Source organism: Mytilus edulis, chromosome 6, assembly GCF_963676685.1.
Source record: "Mytilus edulis chromosome 6, xbMytEdul2.2, whole genome shotgun sequence".
Taxonomy (NCBI): Eukaryota; Metazoa; Mollusca; class Bivalvia; order Mytilida; family Mytilidae; genus Mytilus; species Mytilus edulis.
The window spans coordinates 71854179-71872981 of record NC_092349.1 but is presented as its reverse complement, the minus strand read 5'-3'; the positions used below and the strand labels follow the sequence as shown (position 1 = coordinate 71872981).

Genomic DNA, 18803 nt, shown 5'->3' with positions numbered 1-18803 from the left:
ACTAGTTATTCAAATGTTTGTAAATGTTTAAAATGTTTTAATTATAATATCACGGTGCATATCTTTACATGCAAATTAAAAAGAACAAACGATTTTGTAATTATAATACGAAGATAAACGTACACAAATATAAAACTTATAATTAAAAATGGATATAATCGAGTTTATATACTGCAAAAATTAAACTAATACATCTATTATACAAAGTAATACTATTAAAAATCGACAAAATCGATTGAAGTCAACGTATATTATTGCATATTTGTAAATCTAGATAAAATTATTAGATCTGTCTTACCTTTGTGACTGACTGTTGGTGTTTGTTTTTATTTTCAGTTCGGTGCGTATCGATCTGCATGATATAACTTTGCATGTTAATATGGCAAAGTCATCCTGGCTTGACATTGATAGCACTTAAATGGTAAACTACCGGTCATGCCAGGTGAGGTGAGCGTCAGAATACAACCTGTCCGAATATAACATGAAAAATGTCGCTTTTAAAAGAATAAAAGTAGAGCCTACCAAAGAGGTACAATCACAAAAAATACTGAACTCCGAAGAAAATTCAAGCGGAAAGAACCTAATAATAGCAAAATCAAAAGCTCAAACACAGCAATTGAAAGAACAACAACTGTCATATTCTTGGTACAGGCATTTTCTTATGTAGAAATGGTGGATTGAACCTTGCAACACCGAATATCTCTGTTATTTATATTAAGTCTTGCAAACAATACGCTATTGTACATATCTGTCATCATATACATGTTTATGGAAATAAATTACAAAACAACTATTACCAATCGATGAATTAATATTCAAATTAATTTTATTTCCTCATCATTAGAGAGGTTATATGTCGGAATGCGCATTTGGTGTATTACGAAATGCTTAATATTAACACTTTCATGAGTCGATACCTCTGATGAGGACAATTATTTCCAGAGGGTATCACCACCCACTACCTCAGTAATTTGGTACTGGCATGATATAAAATTGAGAATGGCAATGGGTAAAGCTAGGTTCACACTGCCGATCAGACCAACTCGATCAATCTCAAACAAGAAAAATTAAGTGATCGGGAAACTGGTCTTTGTCAATCGACAACTTCGGAATGTTCGGGGTGGTCGACCTTAGTCGTCGTCGATCCGACTTTCTACCCAAGAGTTTTTGACATGTCAAAAACATTCGAGTAAGGATCGAGAAGCCAGTCACTCGAGAAGAGGTCGAGAATTCGTCGAGTAGCGGACGAATTCATCGGGAAAGGATCATGTAGAGATCGAGTTTGGTCGGAGTACAAATAGTTTACCAATCAGTACTCGATCATTTCGATCTTTACTCGACTAATATCCGATGATTTCCCGATCAACGACAGCCTGTACGATATGTGATCAAGATGAACATGATCATTGCGACTTCTATATTTTTCTCATCCGAGACCAACTCGACCAATACCCGATCTCTACGCGACCACATTCGACCACTCTTCGATCTCTACTCGGCCATATTCGAGTATACATGACTGCCACACGATTCTCTAAAAATGTCTGCAGCTCTGATTAACTCTCATACCTTTGGTTCTGCAAAAAAATATATTGTCACTATCATTTTTAACTCTACATAAATTCCTTCCTGTACAGTACGCGTCTGTAATTTTGCAAAGAGGTGTAAAATTTTAAAAGAGAGAATACAGATACCAAAGGAACAATCAAACTCAAAGGTCAAACCGACACAGTCAAAACAAAAACGAAAGCCGACGAGATTACACACAGTAGTGAACATAACACAACATAAAAAAAATAAAAGCAATATGCAAATCAAGGAAAAATAAAACTTTGTTATAAGTATATGAATTTATATAACAACAACGGAATTGCAAATGTCTTTAATTTGTTTTAGTTGTACATAGTTTTGTTGATAATTTCCAGTAAATGATCGTTCGGTCATCATATCCATTGAAACAGCTCACATCAATATGTTATCCAACTATGACGGCTTGTAGAACACAAATATGAATAAGAATTGTAGCTGAAACAAAATATAAATATTCAATTATGAATAATGATATTATAATAACTGAGTACCTGGTGCAAACAAAATGGATAAAGTAAATACACAGTATGCTAAATAAAGCCGTATCTTCATCTCAATGTGTCTATTTTTATGTGGTGATTATGTATACTTTTTTTGTACCACATGTATGCTTATTAGTACCTTATAAACTATTTATACTGTTATATAGTTTACACATATTTTATTGTTTAAAATGGCAAATACTGTTTTATGAATATAGACTAAGTACGTGTATGCCATTCCGTACTATATACACAACTTACAGTTGTGTATAAATGAAAATAATTTGACCAGTGCTAGCTATGATAATTATCATGAATGATTTTTTTCATAACAGTAACGTGTTTAAGTGTTTGGAACTATGCGTTTATTGTAGTGTGCATAACCTGTCCACTATTCTCAGTTGTCTAGGGCTGAAAACGTGTTTTAGTCCAATCATGTAATGAATGATAACAATTAAACAATTGGACTTTCTGTGACGAGTGAAAAAATTCAAGAATTGTTTACATCTTCATTCTTACATGTACCTGTTCGGACGTTTAAAACCTTTGTGACAGGCAAGAGATTAAAGTCCCAGGATTTTTTTTAATCTTCATGCTTTACATGTACCTGTATGTGACGGATTAGAGATTATAGTCCAAAGTAAATTATCTCCCGCTTATCAGAAAAAGATCAACTGAAAATAAAATGGTCAAGTTCAAATGTAGTGAACGTTTGTTTGATAAGACCAAAGTGGTCTAAATAGTCGAACCACTATACCAGAGGCTGGTCAACACTGGGGTTGTCAGCTCAAATGTCGCACGTGGCAGGTGTGCTTGATTTCAATCTTAATTGACTTGGATTGTCAGTTTTCCTACCGAAGGTCGGTGGTTCTCTCTGCTTCCTCCACATGAGAAATAGCAAACAAGTGTTGAAAGTGATGCTAACTCCAATCAATCAAGCAACCAATGATAGGACTGATACTTAATTATTTTCGTTTTTAGAATATCCGTTCATGTCGATCTCTTTTTCTCACATATATCTTACGTGTTTAGGTACTTATACATCGATGGCTTTCAACTTTGTTTTTGGTATGAGCGTTCCTGAAGAAAGTAAACCCAGAAAAAACGCACGGGACTCCAAACATTTATCAATTTTTTCATTTCATTTCAATAAAGAAGTCTTAGGTATATGACCAAAACTATGAAATATCAATGGAACGTTTTTTTCGATTATTTTTACAAATACATTCTAAGCTTCTTAATAACCACGATGATATGAACTAGTTTTCACACAACTTCTTAAAAAGTATTCATGAAAATGCTTAAAAACACAGTAATGATTCCAAAAGTTATTTCCTATATTAGTCAAGGTCTATCTCCCTAAGGAAAAGCATGTCTAATGTGCCTCGGTCGGAAGTCTGTAATTGTTTTTATTTTATGTTTATGACAAGCTGACATATTGTTACACGCCACTATAAAACTACAGATTTTTCAACCCTTTAAAACTGCTCTAAGCAACTTCTGCTCTCTTTATTCCTAAAAGTGTTTCGACTTAACCCTACATTTTATTTTTCAAAACAGAAATAATACTTTACCCTTACCTCTCATTTTCAAAGCCGAACTTTTAGAGTAGTTTGCTAAATCGGTTTCCACATTTTGACCTGTAGACTGATAAGTCGAGGTAGGTACAGTCACACTTGGTGTTTTCTGCAACATCGGAGATGAACTTGGCGAAGTACTCTTGATTTCATCAGGCAGGACGAGTGTCAATAAAGGACATGTACAATTAGGCTGAGGCGTATACCCAATAGATACAAATTCTCCATATGTATCTGAAAGAATGAATTAAGACTAATTATAAAAATTTTATTTCATACAATTTGAATATTTTAAATTTTAAACTACTTTTGTCGATTTTTACATGCATATGTTTTGAAGGCCTATATTGTGTATCTGCCTGGTTTCACGTCAAATAATCCTAGAATAACGTATATGTAATGTTTTCACACGTTATACTGCTACGCACAATGACAATTTTTTCCAGATTATTCCTTATTATGCAAATTCATGTTGTACAAGTAATATCCACAAAGTACTTAAGATCTAAAAATAACTCTCCTTTTGTTTTTTACCTAGATGCATGATTTTTTTTATTATTGGCTTTGAACTAGCTGTCAGTAACTGCAAGTACTCTCACATTTGTACTCAGTGTCTTTTTTGTTCTGGGAATGTATTATTACCCTGCCACGTCCGTTCTGTGTTTTTGTTAGATGCATTTCTGCTTTGTATCGATCTGATGAGTTAAGCCCTTTTCAACTGATTTTTAAAGTTTGTCCTTATATTTTACTGTTGCACCACTCTCCTACGTAAGGAGAGGGTTGGCGGCTTCAAACTAGCTTAACCCCGTCACACGTAAACTCTGCATAAAAAAGAAACGCATAATGGATTTTTTAAGAATTTTAATACATGTATTTTGAATGGAAATTTTACAATTTCTTATAAAGATATTCACTTCAAACGTGTTTGATTGAGAAGAGGACAGTACATTCCTACGATATTGAAAAATAACAGTCACTTAATCACAATTATAGTTACTTCCGGTGCCATTACAGTTAGTATCGTGTATGACCACCTCTCTCTGCTAGGACTGTTACGCATCTCATCAGCATGGATGCTATCAATGTTTTAATGTTGTTGCGAGGAATTACTCGCCATTGCTGTTGCAACAATTGTCGGAGCTGATCAAGGGTCTGAGGCTGGGGTCGACGCTGGCGTACACGTTTATCCAGCTGGTCCCATAAATACTTAATAGGATTCAAGTCCGGTGATTTGGAAGGCCAAGGAAGCACATTGTAGGTATTCTGCTCAAGGTAGTCAATTGTTAAAAGCACAGTGTGGGGCCTAGCATTGTCCTGCTGGAATAACTCACTCTGTCGGTCAAGAACATGCATAAGGTGAGGCTAGAGAATTTTGTCTCTGTACCTTTTAGCAGTTAAATTACCCAGAATATGTAACAATTCAGTTTTACCGTCATTAGAGATAGCTGCCCACAATTTGAAACTTCCTCCATCGAAGCTGTCTACTTCATGTAAACAAATCGTTCATTTACGCACCGGTAGACACGAGTTCTTCTATCAAGTTTCTGAAACATTAAGCGGGACTTATCCCTGAATATGATTTTGTGAAAGTTACGGAATGTCCAGCCTCTCAATCTGTTGAACCATCGGACTCGGCATCAAAACGGGTCCAAAATACGGCTTCCTGAGTCTATCTAACGCTGTTGTTGTCGCAGTCGATTACTGACTTTGAAAGCTGATTTTTCTGGTATCCCAACTGCACTGGTTGTTCCGGCAACGTTTCGATTCCATAGATGGAATACCGGATGTTGCGATCTTATCAAGGAGTTGTTAGGCGAGGTCGTTCACTCCAAGGTAGTCCTTATTACAGCCAGTCTGCTAGTATTTGTTCCAAAGTCGCGATATTGTGCTCTGGTTAACAATTTTAGTTCTTGCTACTTCACTTTGGAGGCAGCCGATGACGATATTTCGATAAGCAGGATCCAACCTTGGCACTGCAGCGTTTTGCCATTGTGATGAATTAAATCTTCAAACTTGGTCCTTATATGCGCATAAGTGTAACAGTTGAGATGACCACAAGTTCTCGCGAAAAAGATTGGCGAGACGCAAATTTCATGTGACAGAGAACCACATCAAAAGAATGTGAATTTAAGTAGATAACGCACTTGTAAAAATTCGAAGATGCAATTGACTGTTTCATTTTACCATGTGATATACATATTTTGCAAATTGAAAAATTCATCTGAGCTATGTATTTTATTTTAAACAGTATATAATTATGTGCTTGTCTTTTAAGTCAGGTGCCTGTAATTGAGTTGTGGTTGTTGATTGTTGCTGTTTATCATATTTGTTTTGCATCTATTGCTTTATATTGAGTGTTCTTGTGTTGTGCTGTTCCACCACTGTCCCAGGTTAGGGGCGGGTTTATCGCCATCTAACTAGTTTAAAACCGCCACATTCTGTTTGTGCATGTCCAAAGCCAAGAGCCTGTAATTTAGTGGTTGTCGTTTGTTGCTATATATGAAATTTGTTTTTCGTTCATAATTTTTGTACATAGATCAGGCTGTTAGTTTTCTCGTGTGAATTGTTTTACATTGTCATTTATAGATGACTATGCGGAATGGGTTTTGCTCATTGCTGAATGCCGTACTAGGACGTTTATGTCATTGTGTCTTTGGTGGAGAGATGTCTCATTGCAAATTATATCACATCTTCTTATCTTGATATTACAAAAATAGTTTACTCTAGATGTCCTTCGTTGCTTTCTAATGAGCATGTTAGGTAATGGGTACTCAATATATTCTTTGATTTCTGTTTTCCTTATTTTTTGGTTATAAAAACAATGTCTTAAAGTCTTTAACACTGCTCCCAGTTAAACATTATACATATATGTATATCCGTTTAACAATAGAATACTAGAATAATGCAATCATATATGAAACACAACAATTTTTTTTTTGTGAATATACATGTATTGCTTAGACAATATTTAGACACATGTGCCTGATCAAAGCAAGGAATCTCGTCAGCTATTTCTTATGCTATTCTTATTTAAATTTTTATTTGTTATTCGGAGATCTTGGTATTAATAGGTGGTTTTAGGTTACTTTATGGACAATTTTCAAAGTCTCCAGACGATTTAAAGCTTGATATTGTAAAGTCAACTTGCCATAGTTGCTAAATATCTAGACTTATTTGATTCGGATGGTTACTGTCACATCGAACCACATGCCTTAACTTCAACAATATTCTGGACATGTGTCTGACCCTTGTAGATCCATGACTTGTATGTTTTGTATCAATGTGAAGTTTACCATATGAGGTGAGGAAATTGAAAAGTTTGATTTTAAAACGACTTAAGGTGGTATGGGAGTCTAAAATAAAAATGATAGAATTTGTTCATACTTTGCCAAAACGTTGTATCTATTGATACATGTTGAAAAATATAATAAAAATGATAGGTCACCGCCCATTTTCTCAAGCTACAGGACGGGACAAAATGACACATTTTGTATGGATTATACAGGAAAAAACACCATTTTGTGATTAGAAACTAAACAAAATGATAGAATTGTTAAATACTTCAGGAAAAGATAGCTTTCAGACACTGCTTTGAGAATATCAAAAGAAAAGATAGGGTCACCGTACGTTTTTTCCGGCTAAAATACAAAATAGAAAAATTCCATACAGAATCCTTTAGAAAATGCACTTTTTTTAGAGTTACCTCCCCTTAAAATGCCAATTTAAAAAAAAAAAAAAAAAACAACCAAAAATAATTAACATTTGCAAAAATATCAATATTTAGAAGTTATATTCTTATAAATTGGTACTTTTAAATGAAAATGTACATTAAACATCTGCATTCCTGCATCAAATTTTGCTAACTTGATGGAAAATCTGGACCTTTGATTCTCTGTTTTTTACAATCCAAGATGGAGGAAGACACCCATACCACCTTAAATCGTATATGATTAGAGTTATTGCTTTGATAATTAGTTCATTGGACCTAGGTCTTAATTGTCATTTAAGAGGCACCTGAGTTCACCCTTAGCTTTTGATGGGGTTCATGTTACTGATCAGTCTTTAGTTTTCTCTTTTGTATTTTGTGTACTGTTGTTTGTCTGTGTGTTATTTTTCTTTTTAGCCATGGCGTTTTCAGATTATTTTCGACTTATGAGTTTAAATGTGCCTTTGGTATATCTTTCGCCTCTATTTTAGAACATGTTAATCATTAAACCAATTTTATGATTAAAAGGAAACTAATGAAAACTGGCTTGTAGATGTCAAAATTTGAGATTCTGTTATCTTGATACTAGTAATTGATTTATAATTTGGCGGGAAATGATCTCTTTAAAGTTTTACATTTAACATCAAAATTTTTACACATTTAACATTGGCACCTATTTTTATTCCAAAAACTATATAAAAAAAAAAAAACAAGTGTTTTATAAGATTTTCAAATAGGCTTCCTAAACTATATATTTCGGGACCTTTTATAGCTGACTATGCTGTATGGGCTTTGCTCATTGTTAAAAGGCGTACGGTGACCTATAGTTGTTAATTTCTGTTTCATTTGATCTCTTGTGGAGAGTTGTTTCAAAGGCAATCATACCATATCTTCTCATTTTATACGTTATAAAGTTCTGAAGAGAAAATTAGGGGTAAGCGTGCAAACATTGTATTGACACTATATTGATAATATTGATAAGAGAAGAGTCCGAATGAAGTCGAGAACAAGAGAAGCGAACATCCTTAAATTTGAACTCTACATTGTGTTGCTATATCCATACGTGAAGTCATCGTTCCTATAAAATATCACACAAGAACCGCCACACAAGTAACCCACTTTTCGTTGCTAGTAAGCCAGTTTAAGTTCCAGTAATAGGTTCAAAGTTAAATTTTAGTTACTCTTTCAACGAGACAAGACAGGCGAAAGATATCACAGGACATTTATAAATAAGCTGACAATGTCATGGCTTAACAATAAAAAGACCAACCGACAAACAACAGTACACAAACCACAAGATAGAAAACAAAAGACTGAGCAACACGAACCCCACCAAAAAATTGGGATGCTATCAGGTGCTCCGGAAGGGTAACATATCCTTCTCCACATGTAGCACCCGTCGTGTTGCTCGTGTTAGTACAACAATGTTTCCAACATTATTTTCTATTATACAATTTTCAAGGAAAACTGTGAATTTTTAAAGATCACTGCAAGACTTGTGGTTGGTAAGTATAAATTAATGAAACGTATGGAGTTTATTACTGTTATATTTCTATCTATGTATGATTATTATAAAATATCTTATTCTCTGTCATATACACAACCTCCAACTATGTGTTAACATAATACATTTCCGGCTTACAATAATATTTATTTGAAGGTATCTTTGATGAGTTGCTTTAATGAAATCATTTAAAAAAAGGTTAGCACGATCAACACTTTAAACCTCAATTAAATTACAAAAGAAGCATTCATTTCTCTTAATTACATTTCTATGCTAATAAGATCATAACAAAAGATTTTATCGTTTTTTTCTCTTATTTACATGTGCACTTTTGTGGAAACACGTGTCATCACAAATCTAACATTTCATTTTGAAGGTTAATTTTTGAATGACGCGGGATTTTTGTTAGCCAATCAAACTAACAGATTCTCGTGCAACATACATGTAATATAATTCATATATATAACTTGATACTTAGCATAGTCATAATACCTGGACAGGGCACCGCACCCATCTCGACATCCAGATGTACCATGGTAGAACGACAAGAAAATTGTGTTACATATTTATGTAGGTAGTCTTTAACCGTATGCCATAATGTCAACTTTAAACAATCACACTGAACACATCCCTGGCAATTTCTGTTTGTAGAAAAAAAAGTAATTTTTTAAAGTAATAAATGAGTTATAGTTGCAATAAAATTAAGTTTTCAACCCTCCAAAACAAAAATTAACAATACAAAGATTTCCGATAAACAACATCTTTTTATGAACTGTTCACTTGCTTTGTCTATTTACGAAATTTTGCACTTACAAATCGGGATGTTAGGCTAACAAAAATAAATCAATAGTCCTTTGCGAATAGTGATTTTGTGTCTAGATTTGATATAGTATATCCTTCATATCATCTTGCATGGTTTAAAGTTTTCTGTTGAGTGTTTTTGGTTGACGAAAGTTTTGTCTCAAACTTACCCTACGAAAGGTTTTTCATGCTTATTTGTTTGCTTTACTGTTAGTTTCGAATTGAATTATCCACAATCCTTTTGTTGTTTGGACTGAATTCTGTATCAAAATTTAACCATATACAACTTCAACTTGAAACGAAAAAGTTCAAAGATAATTGGGCTTTTCATTGTATTTACCCTTTCGATTTTTGTGCGCAAATATGGCAGTTTTTTTTTCATTTGTACTGTTGTCTGTTACAGACGTTTGATTATATGGACTTTCCTTTTTTCAATTTGCCTCAGAATTCAGTAACTTTGTAATTCTTTATTCCTGTATCTTTTTGTCAGACAAACATAGGTCTCGATTTTTCTTCGTTCAGAAATGTTCCAGGAACATGTGTCTTGTTCAACGTAATTGATTTCCTATATTTACGTAACCCAAATTACTAACGTTATACTAGTAAACAAAATGGTATAATTAGTGTTTTCTTAATGTTTAATATTTACTACTACGCGACAATTTTACTTTTGCAACTCTCACAAATTTGTTTACATTTTATCTTCCCTTGAATAAATGCTAAAAAAATGATCAGAAATTGCGAAAATAAATTGCCGCGAAGTGTACAGTATCTTATCGTCGCTGGGATTCCAAAATGTCGTATATGACTTTTTGGCTAAAAAAACTTTTTGACACCAATGTTCTGGGCGGGAGGAAATCTTTAGTATTACAAAATAGCATACAGTTAAACCAATCGAAACGTTTGAAAGAAGACATATTACAAAATTACCAATGTCAGTTGTTTATAAAATAAAGTTTGCTTCCAAAATGTTGTATGAAAACTTGAAAATCGTTGTATAATGGCTTTGGGAATAAAATAATTGTACATTTCTTTAATTCTGTGAAAATAAATTATATTCTCGGATAATCCAGAAATGTCAAATTTTTTATTTCACTGCTATTTACCAAAATGTTCAAGTTCATATATGACATTTTGGTAGCATGCATTTTGTCAGAATTTTCAAGGCCTGTTTGTGAGATATTTTTTTCTTGAAATTGTTTTGTAATTTACAACGTTTTGGAAGCCCAGCGACGTTATGTATGTTCAAGACGGTGAAAAATACAATACATAAGAAAGTTCTGCTTAAGGTGGACCAGAATGAACAGTAAGAAGGTTTAACAGAGCTTTAAAATAAGGCATGTTTGTTTAATGCCACGACCAGCACGATTGATGCCACATTTTGACAAGAATTTGTTTACCCTTTAAATATATATATATATATATATATATATAAACCAGTATACATTATAATGTGTCATGTATTTTAGTATCGATTGTAGCATGAAGTTTTATTTGTTGAGTAAGTGCTCAATTGAATAGTCCTGTGAACTGTACCAATCGTGTCCTATCCTGATTGTGACATATTTAATGATGTGGATTCGCATAACGGGTGATGCAGTCATAAAACAGGAGACGCTTATCATGGTGACGCAGCCGGTCACTTTCCTATTGTAGGATTTTCTAAGTTTTTGATTTTATAATGATTTGTAACAGCTTAATAGATAGGTTTGTGATATTTAAACATCAGTAAACAAATGTTGTCTCCCGAGAGAGAGATATGAAGATCGAGATCGAGAGAAATATGAGAAATTGTATTTTTACTCACAGTTTAATCAATGGATTCAAGAGTTTGTTCATAAGATCCGTTGGTATACTGCTAATTGGATTATGTGACAAGTTACTGAAATAAAATGATGAATGATATTTTGTTAATTTGATTTGGAGGAGTTTGTAATTAGTTAAACATTTGAATGAGTGGTTCACCTGTACTCACAAAATCCACAAAAAAATGGTATCCCGTGAATAATTACTAATCCATATTATTGTTGTTTTGTTAGTAATTGCGCTGAATGAATGGTACATTAGAATTTGCTTCGTTTTTGATAAGTAATAATGTTATTTCTGAATGACCAAACTCGAAGCATGTATAGATTACAAACAAAAGAGAAATGTGTAACTCATCATCACGAATTACTGTTATAATGAGATCCTTCTTATGTTACTACGACATTTCAATTTTTACTGGTATTTCAAGACAGTAACCCAGGATATGATTGTATCCCCTCAGAGTGAAAGGAAATTAAAAGTGGAACATGTAATGTATATATCGATATAAAAGTGGTACGTGTATGTATCCTTATATTTTTTTATGATTATTGTTTTGTTGCATAAAGAAAATTACCAGAGAAAACTTTGCACATTTTGACCCGTCTCTTTGGAAATCAGCAGACAACACAACTTTACACAAATATTTATTCAAAACATTTATACGTAGTTACATAGTACCACCCATTGTCAATTCATGTGCACAATACGATTGTTGTTGGCAGTGTATCTTTCGGCTAATGAAATGGGACGTTACAAAATATAGCTGTGTAGTACGCAGGGATGTAATCAATGAATTACAAAACGCTAAACCTGGTTGCGTTTCACTACTCTTTGGAAAGCAGGACGTGCATAGCAAATGGTTTCTATTTGCCAACGTGAATATCATTAAATTATCATCCAATCTTCGAACAAACATAGACCAACTAGGAGCAAGGTTTCAAATCATCCTGGTGCTTTCTATGCAACCTGGTGTCACAAGGTTTATTATATTTACCTGATATTCATTTACTTCGGTAAATTATGTTACATTTGATTCTTATTGTAATTGACAAAAAAGTAAGTGTTATCCCAAATAACTTAAAAATCATATAGTTTACTTACATTTCCTCAAGAAACGTATTTTTGTCGAAAAACCCATCTGGAATTGACGTGATCCGGTTGTTGTCCAGGAATCTAGAAATATAAACAATATGGTATGAATATTCACTTAGTTCCGCACTTCAGAATGCGACAAAATAAATGATGCATCAATTCATCAATTATTACGAGAATAGAATGTGCAACCATAGACATCAACGGCAATGAAAACTGCATTGTTAATTCACATTTTATTCAGTCTAATATTTCAAACTATTCTATGTAAGTTTGCATTAAACAATCAACATCATGCACTCTGTAGAATTCGGGAACTGGAAACATTATTATTAAATTAATTAACTTATTAAATGGTAAAAATTCTTTGTATTCCCTTCAGCAGCTCGGTGAATATGATGGATATTTTCAATTTTAAACCTCGGTGAATACGCAAACTTACATGGTCAAAGCCATTATACATACCCTTATCCTTATAACGTTTCCCTAAATTACTTGCAGATATTATTTGGGTTCCAGTCCATTAAAGACTTTCTGACTATCAAGAAAATACTCCTCATCATAAATAAATGAAAACTAAAATCAAAGATTATATAAAAAAGAAGATATGGTAGGATTGCCAATAAGACAACTCTTCACAAGAGACCAAATGACACAGACATTAACAACTATAGATCACCGTAAGGCCTTCAACAATCAGTATGTAACAATCATATCATTTACATGTAACACACTTATAGCCAACAAAAAAATTCAGTTTTTTCGGTTCTTATAACATGCGTTTAAGTATTTGGCTTTCAGCATTCTTCAAAGTAAATTCAGAAAAGCACTTCCTTTGCATTGATTTTAACTAGCGTTATTGAGCAGATGATACCTTTGAGGACTGATAGTCCGAAGCGGTTTTCATCTGGAAGACACAAAGCCGAATTTTTAAAAGCCAAAGATTGAGAAGAACCCAAACAGTTGAAGCGCTACATTACAAAAAAGACATTAAAACAAAAGCAAAATTCATCGAAGGTCAACCTTGACCGCGGAAGTTGAAACCTTTGTTTCATTATAGTTTTTAAATATATAAACGGCAAACCTTTGATGAATTTAGCTATATTTTAATATAATTTTATATATATGTTGTGTACATGTTATAATTATTTACAGGTTCAATTTTTATTTAGAAAAAGATAATAACTTGTACAAATCATTATAAACCTTGGCCTATTTGACCCCTATAAACAAATAATACAAATAATTTATGACTTAGACCGAAAGGGATAAACTTTCAACATAGGTGGAATCTTACGACCGAGAGATTCGACAGGGTAAGTGTCTCTTGCTATGCATCAATTAATTCTGAAATTAGTTCTTTACATGCATTTTACACATCCTCATTTATTGTATTACATTATTATAAGTTATGGATATATGTAACTTACAATTTCTTCAATTTACTATTTCTAGATAGTAAATTCTCGGGTAAACGGTCTATGCGATTGGCAGACAATTCTCTACAAAAAACATGTTATATTCAAAATAGGAAATGATGCACAGGCAGAGTTAAAACATAGTACGATGTGATTAACATTGATATTTTGAAGGCGAATACTTTTGTTTACATCTGAGGTTTAACAACTGATGAAATATTTATATGTTGGTAGCAAAGTGATGGCATATGACTATACCAAAATTAATCTCTGCTTTGCGGAAAATAGCTATCAGGTTCCAAAGGAAAAAATGATTGACAATGTTATGTTTACGGAAAGACATTTTCAGACCTTTGGTAGCAATCTTAGAAATCTAATAACACAAATCTCACATTTATTCGTACTTTAGCGCGAATAAATAGACAAAACGTTAAAGGTCCAATATCTTTAAACAACTCTAAATACATCTATTTTTAAATCAATGTATCTTTATAAATTTAAGCTAGTCCATTTCAGACTGTTTAGTGGGATGGTCTTTTTTACCACCTTTTATATCTTGATCTTGGTTGATAAACTTATATTATAAAAGATAATGGTAGATTTGTCTGCAATCATTCATATTAGCAAGATTAATGTCGCTTATACACATCGCTCATGTTAGTTGTTATATTTCGGACACAAATTCAAGCTCTAATTGCCCTAAGCTGAAGTTGAAACAATTCAATAATGAATACCCCTTTTCAGTATGAAAAGAACTAATAAAATATGAATAATAAAAATAAATAAGGGAATAATGAGAAAATGCGGGATCATTGACAATCATACTACGTGAATTTATAAACTATGTAATTGGCGGCAAAACAAATATTAAGGTGAAGCACAGAGAACATGCAAATTAATATGAATAATAAAACAAATTAGGAAAAAAGTGGAAACGGAATCATTCCCACTCATACTACAAGTATTTCTATACTATGCACTTAGCGGCAAAACAAATATTAAGGTTAAAGACAGAGAAAACATTGTCCAAAGGAAAAGGCGAGAAGACAAAAAGACGAAATTGTACGCAACATTAGGCAAAAATTTAAAGATTACCCAACACAAACCCACTTAATCAAGCTAATGTATGACCTCTGTTCAAAAGGTCATCGGTTATCAATTCCTGATCCATTAATTATACATTTTATGCTATTACTGATATTATCCGGTGACCGCTCTATTACAGACATCACCAATAACCGTTAATTTTATACATTTCATTCGCCCGAAGGTCTGTTTTCGATTTTAAGACATACTCTTCTTAGTAGTAATATTTTTAAAAATCCTAATATATTACCACTAGCATATATACGGGGCACCCAATGGGACTTTTGTGGTTTATTTAACTGTCAAGAGTGGATAAATATCGTATTGCACGATCTTAGGTGGTAGAATCTGTTTCTCTAATGAAGTTTAGACGATGTGCAGAAAATCATAATTCTTCTTTTGGAATAATCTACAAAAAGATGTGTTCTTTCTATGTGACGTCATCAGACATGGTTGTTTTTTTAATGACGCCACAATGGGAATTTCAGAGGAAAAACAGAAAATTAGACGTCATAATCGAATTTTGACCAATGCCAATGGCAAACTGTGATCAAACGAACCACACGTGGATTAAATCAAAATAATCAACAGGTCAGAGAAAGTATAAATCGAGTAAGAATTAGAGAAATCAAGAATTTGTATAGTCTTACTATACATATCCTTGGAGAAATGAATATCAAAATATCAATAAACTGCCTTGTTGTAGCTGATTCTATATATATTAAATTTCTATAGAATTAATGATCACGCGTGTAATGCATACCAGTACAAATGACACTTTAAAATAAATGACCAATTTATGACTGCTACACTTATATCAACTTACAAAATATTTAAATCCTCATTTTGGTGCAGTAATGTTTCTGGTACACTCTCAATTTCGTTGTTATTGATGTATCTGCAAAATATAAATTCGTCAATTATTATCAAAGCTGTTTTTTTTTATGTCGTGGGAAATTTGTGTTTATGAATAATTACATGTATAGTCAAAAACGAGATAAAGGAGCTACCATTTGATTTTTAGAGGGCATCTGTGCTAGGATGAAATTTGAGAAAAGGCAGGACAGGAGTTTTGAGTAAAAAACAGGCAGGATGAGCAACTTAGCAAAAAAAGGAGGATGACAATTTATGTAAAAAAAAGTCAGAATAAACTAATAAAAACCGCAGGTCCGAAAAAAGTGAAAATAAAAAGGAAGAACAAAGATTACAACTATAAAAAAGATACAGGACATTTTCCTCCTAGCACCCCTCTAAAATCAGATGGTAGCTCACTAATGTATGTTGATCGATAATTGCTTACAATAGTTTTGCACTACTTTTTAATTTTTTAATAGTCTTTTTATTGTTTTTTTTTTTTTTTTTTTAGTTTCAAAATGATAATTTAACTAATAAAGTTTCATTCGAAACGCTTTTCTAGATTATCCTCACCAGGAACGCTTAGACGTTAACAACTGAAAGTCAATCATACAAATGATGCATAAATAGACAGAAATAGTTTGGGCTATATGACCAAAACGGACAGAAAAAGTTGACAAATTTATCTTTGACCAATCAGCCTGAATGAGTCAAAAATTAAACTTTAGTTTAAAATAATTTCCAGATTTTTAAATTGGTTCCTGATGAAGGTAACTACAGAAAAGCACTTTGGGCTCATGTGTTGTTTTCACTTTTAACAATACATTTTTTTTCTCAATCAAGACAATGTGGTCCCTACGAACATTAAAAAAAAAACAGTGTGTCAGAACCAAAATACTGAATACTGAGCTTATAGCTTACCTTCACAGTGGTGTTGGTCCAGTGCTGGAAAATGCAAATTACAGTTACAATGAGTTATGAAATAGATAACACACGTTTAACTCACATCTTTGTTAATTTTCCATTGTTTGAAAATAAATCTCCAGGTAAATGCCGTATTTGATTTTCAGCAAATGATCTGAAGATATAAAATATTAAAAAAGATTGGGTACAATTGCCAATGAGACAACTATTCATCATAGTTCAAATGAAGTGGATGTCAGCAATTATATGCAACCACACGGTCTGCAACAATGAGAAAAAAAAACATACTCTATAGTCGACTATTGTAGGCCCCAGGATTAAAAAAAATGTGAACTTGAACAATTTAATCGAGAAAACGCTTGGCCTTATTTATAACAAAACAGTTTACGAAAAATTAATATGGCAGACATAAACCAACGACAACCACTGTTATACAGTCTCTTGATTTTGGACAGGCATAAGAAACGTGCCAGGGTTAAACATGTTTTTGAGCGCGTGACCCTACACCAAATCTCGGACAGTGGCGTAACAGCACAGTCAACATAAATACAAACTGTTAAAATTAGCATAAATTGGCTCAACTAAAGCAATCGTTTCGAAGAACAAAACAACTTGTAACATATAAAATACAGACACAAAGCATCGAATATTTAAATATTTTACTATATTTAATGAATGGCTATTATCTATTTTGAATTTATTGAACCATAAAACTAATTTTTGACTCTTCACATTGAATAATCCGCGAAGCGGATTATGTAAAATATGAAGAGTCAAAAATTAGTTTTATGGTTCAATAAAATCAAAATAAATTATTGCCATTCATTATAAATAAATTTCTATCAAAAATAAGGCACAAAGAACGTTTTATATTATTTATATTAACAATAACAACGTACACACATGTTGGCGTATGAATACACAACGTCAGAGTGGGCGTGTCGCCATTAAAATTGACAACATTGAAAATAAAACTAATAATTTTAACCAATAAGAAGACAATAAAAACACCAAATTTATTTATATGATGATAATCTTTAATAATAAATTATTTCGAAGGATCAATTAGTTTACTTGGATCGTATATAAATTTAAAGGCTTCATAAACAAAATCATCGTAATAAGAAAGAAGTGATATCCCGTATTTTTATAAGAACTCTACAGGTTACAAACTTTCTTACCAAATCTTTCTTTCTTTAAATAATTTTGAAAAGGTTTTTTTTAATTTGTGGTTAAGAAATCCCTGACAAAATAATGTATACATGTATTACGTTCCTTGGAATATCAAACATGACTAAAGACATGGGCGAAGCGAACAAGTTGTGAAATATACACACCGATAAGGGGCTAAAGGATCAAAACCACCCAAAAAGGGAGAAGTAACAATCTGAAAAGAAAAATCATCTCTGACTTAAAGAAGTTAATTTTTCAAACATTCTGTCTGAGCAGAGTGTATTTTTATTTTTATATATAATACCCAGACATCATTCTTAGAAATCTTGCATGTTATGGTAAGCAAATGTTTCTGCATACTTTTGAAAACCGTCCGACTAAGATAATGTATTGCTGTTTAGGACGTCCCGTAACTAACATTATATTTTAGACATTTGCAACCGTGAAGAAATGTTTACATTTTATGTTTGATGTTCACTAACAAAAGTCCTTTCAAATGTTACTTTCTGAATAGTTCCTTAAAGTTATCAAACAAATATTGTATTTGTATTCATAATTTTTTTTTTAAATGACTCATCCGCATTTCTACCTTACAAAAGTTACAGCTGTGTTTGATTACCCAGGGACTAGAATGTATTACAAATTGGTTCCCTGCTCGACTATAGATTGGGTCAGGATGCCAGGTTAATTTTAAATGACATTTGGAAGCTTATCGTATACAAGAATCATATTAGAAATGATGTCATACTAACACCTTCATATAATTGAACTTGAAACGACAGTCGA

At 32.6% G+C, this 18803-nt stretch overlaps 1 long non-coding RNA gene across 1 annotated transcript; it reads right to left on the bottom strand.

Moving 5' to 3' along the window:
* Positions 1–1867: 1867 nt before the first annotated feature.
* On the bottom strand, positions 1868–3789 carry LOC139528332 (uncharacterized). Its single transcript, XR_011665572.1, has 2 exons — positions 3653–3789; positions 1868–2025 (listed from the first exon to the last, which is right to left on the bottom strand). It is a non-coding gene; the product is annotated as an uncharacterized lncRNA (long non-coding RNA).
* Between the last annotated feature and the right edge of the window lie 15014 nt (positions 3790–18803).